Source organism: Leptonychotes weddellii, chromosome 11, assembly GCF_054177405.1.
Source record: "Leptonychotes weddellii isolate Sample4059 chromosome 11, ASM5417740v2, whole genome shotgun sequence".
Taxonomy (NCBI): Eukaryota; Metazoa; Chordata; class Mammalia; order Carnivora; family Phocidae; genus Leptonychotes; species Leptonychotes weddellii.
This window is the reverse complement of record NC_138379.1, coordinates 77,705,795-77,709,940: the sequence shown is the minus strand read 5'-3', so window position 1 is coordinate 77,709,940 and position 4,146 is coordinate 77,705,795.

Sequence of the window (4,146 nt, the reverse complement as noted above, 5' to 3'; positions counted from 1 at the left end):
GGCCTGTGCATCAGCCTTCCCTCTCTCCTGTTGGGAAGACCGACTTGTCCTAGTATCTCATCTCAGTTATCCCTCTGGAAGTTGTTCCCCAAGAACCTTCTGCTGCTTCTGAGCTCTGTGATGGCCTCTGATCATTTCAACACTGGCAGCTCTTGGACAGAGTCCCTAGAGAGACTGTTTCTCTTTCAACTTGGATATCCACAGAGGAGAGAATGTGAATGAGTTGCCACCTGCAGAGCTTTAAGGACTTTTTGGATTGATGAACTCATGGGACCAAACTCATCTGGCTTTAAACACTGACGTAGGAGAGGAAGCACAGCATTCCTAGTGAGAATTCACAAAATAGCCAGGCACAGCTTCCAGGCCCCACCACTGCATGGGCCATGCGCGAACCTAACAGGTGAGGCAACAGGCATGAGCATCTTTAGCACAAGGAAGATGGCATCTCTTATTAATCGTATGGACCCTTGTTTTCCTGCAGCTGGATCACATGAATTGTATTTACAATAGAGAATATCAATAACTAGGTTCTGGTTGCTCTGAGAAACTCTGCAAAGAAGCAGGCAACCTTAGAAATATGCCTCACTTATGATCAGTTGACGTTAATTCTTTTCGTAAGTAGCGTGATCCATGTTCAACTCTGGGCCTGGAGGGGAGTGTGAAAGTCCAGCTGGGAAGCCCCCTCTTTCCAGTGGGGCAGGCCACACTTCTTCCTCTTTCTTTTCCTTATTCTTTATGATACCCCCCGCCCCCCACAAAGTTGCGAAGCTGTGCCAGACATTTAAAGGATTTCCAAGATAGAAATCTACACTTCAATATTAGTGTTCTCATAGGACTGGTTAATTCACTGAAGAAGGTAAACCTTTTGCAGAGGAGTCCCCTCCTCTTGCATGTTCCCAGTTCACAATCTTCCTTCATTCCCTTTGGGCCCCCATCCTTCTGAAAATTCTTCTACCTCTGTCATCTAACTGGTCATCAAATGTCTAAAAGCCTAATTCCTACTCCACCTCCCTCACCCCACCCCCAGGAGTCCTGTCTCCCTCCAGTTTCAGATATTCCTCTTTGCTTATCTTCATGTCTATAAACTAACTGTTGAATCTGTGCCTGACAAACCTCCCGTGTGAAAACATGAATTCTCAGGCTCAATGGAGTCTATTTCGATGAGAAGGAAGAAATACATGATTTAAACTGTGACAGTTTGCAAGCTGTCTCTTTCACGATGAAGTTAGTATTTTGCATTATTAGACAGAACACTAGCAATTTTTTTCCTACATTCTCCCTTTCAGTTCTGCCTCATTATTTTTATGAAAATAAGCAACAGCCTTAATAGTGAGTCATACAATTTTCAATTGCCTTGTACTGGCTGCTTCGAAAGTACATGACTAAATAAATCCTTAGGCGTCAGTGGCTAAATTATTTCAGTAATAGAGTCAGCGTGCGTGAAAAATATAATTTTCTTTAAATAATCAAGAGTCCTTGAATTTTGCTCTTTTTAATAGAAAAGAACTGGGAGAATAGAATAGAAAAGAACAAGAAGATAATATAATTCTCATCCACATGAACATAATGAGATACTATCCTATTGTGCCCGCTGAGGTGAGCTTTTCTCTAGATAAGTGGGGCTTTATAAAAAAAAAAAGAATTACCTTGTCTATTTTTGTTTCACGTATAGGAATTAATTTTTAGTAATGTCTTCTAAAAAAACGTTTGAAAACCAATGTTCTAAGATAAGGGAGATAAGCAATTTAGTGGTTGTTCTGCAGTGTCATAGTCTCCCTTCTTGTGCTTTCTCCACAGAAATGAGAAAAGAATTAAAAAATTGTTTAGTTTTGGGGAGGGAACATCAAATGATGAATAGTAATTGAATATCTGACATTCTCATAATGAGCTATATTCACTTTTATTTTTTAATTTTTATTTTTTAATATTTTATTTATTTGACACAGAGAGACACAGCAAGAGAGGGAACACAAGCAGGGGGAGTAGGAGAGGGAGAAGCAGGCTTCCCGCGGAGCAGGGAGCCCGATGCGGGGCTCGATCCTAGGACCCTGAGATCATGACCCGAGCCGAAGGCAGACGCCCAACGACTGAGCCACCCAGGCGCCCCTATATTCACTTTTAAAGCATGTTACTAGTTAAAGCACAGTTCCTTGGAAGTGGCTAAGAAAAGGATAAAGATTCCTCTAGAAGAATAAAGATTCCTCTGAGTCTTCTCATGTACTATATGAATAAAGTTTGTCTTTTAACTATTTTATTTGGAACTCGTTTCACAGTTTTGTTTCTCAAGCTAGAGATCAGGTAGTTCAACGAGACAGTCACACAAATTCAGTAGCCGAATCACAGAATCAAGGAAGGCTTGATGCAGTCTGAGGAAGCTCCTTGCATGCCCTCTGCTGAGAGAATTTTTCATATTACCGTTCCTTTGCAAATATAAGAATAACGGAAACAGGAGAGAGAGAGGGGAAAAAAGAGCAACATTCGGAAAGTGTACCCTCTCCGTTTGTTTGCGTGGGTCACAGGTTAGCTTCTGGTATGTTCCAGCAATGATAGCCCATATCTTTGGCACTGGATTAGGGTAACTGTAAGGTGAAGAGTGAGGAGATTTACCTGTAACCAGCCTTCTAGCCAGGTCCCTGTGACAAGTAGCATATGGAACTCATGCCTCCTGGTGATCACAGATCGCAGTGGGTAACCAATGGCAGCAAACTGGTGGGACTGCATCACTGTGGATGAGAAAATCTGTACATGAGAAAAGAAAACATGGGCCACAGAACCCCTAAAAAGGATGAGCTGTCTCTGCTTGCAAGGCAGGCCAATCACTGAAAACAAACTCATGTCAAACATGGGAGACATTTGTCAAAGCCAAGAAAAGGGGGCCAGTGTGGAGCCCAAAGGAACAAACAGTAACTCAGAATATAACATTTCCCAAGAGGATACATAATTAAAAAGATAAGAGCAGGATAATAAAATACAGTTGCTAGCTCTTAGTGATTCCCAGTAGGATACACTTAGACTTCGCTCTGTGACTTTGCATTTTAGAGAAGTCAACAGAGGAAAAGTTTTGCTTAATATAAATATATTAATATAATATAATATAATCTATAAGATCCTGTTAAAGAAACCACTTTTAGGTATAAGAGATAGAAAAGCCATACAAAGCACTGTTAATGTATAATTTGGATCGGTAGGCCATTCTTCTTTACAGCATCTATCTTTAAGTTGAGGCCTCTAATTTCAGGAAATCCTTACTAGCACATTCCTAAAGAGGAAACTGAATAGTCTTGGATTCATTTTTCCATGTTTTCATCTTATAAATCTTCATAGAACCAACATATAGCATTCTTCCCTGTTCTCCCTCCTTTTACAACCCTAGACCAGCACAATCCATGCCCATTAGCTCCTGCCCCCACTCCAGACCAGCAGAGTCCGTGCCCATTAGCTCCTGCCCCCACTCCAGCATTGCTCTCACCTCTGTGCTTATCTGATTTCATTAAAACTATAGATTCTTCTCTAAGAATAATTAAAAAGTCTTCACATAAGGACAAGATGCTTATTTTATCCTACCTCAAAACTCATCTCATTACATGGGAGTATCAAAGATGATGGAAACAAGAGCACTGTCTCTAATAAAATACAGAGTGGCCAGAAAGTGTCATTTTTAGGATCCACACAGTGGAAAGTTTCTCACAAAACATCTCATCCAGATTTTGATAGATATCCCAGTTTCTACTTATTTTGCTTTGAAAGAAACAAATCTCTCCTAGTCTATGAAAATTTAAATAAACTTGGTTTTGATCTTCCTTTGAGATTTTTTTCTCTGTATAGTCATGGTTCTTGTTATGGAAAGACTGACTAAGTAGTTCTTATTGTAGACTTTGGTAATAAACACTTAATTCTGGGATAAAAACTGATAATGATTTCCTTATAGAACCAGTTTTAATTAAAGATCATGACTATTGTTGTCAGAACAATTTAATTGGTGTGTGTCATAATATGGCACGTATAACTATTTTACAGGATTCTTTCTTGTTTCTCTGAGGCTAATTTTAAGTTGCTTTGTATCGCCGAAAGCATGCAAATTAATTCCTTGATTATCACAGTTAATCAATGTTCTTTCATTGGCTCTGGTTTATAGATGTATTTGTT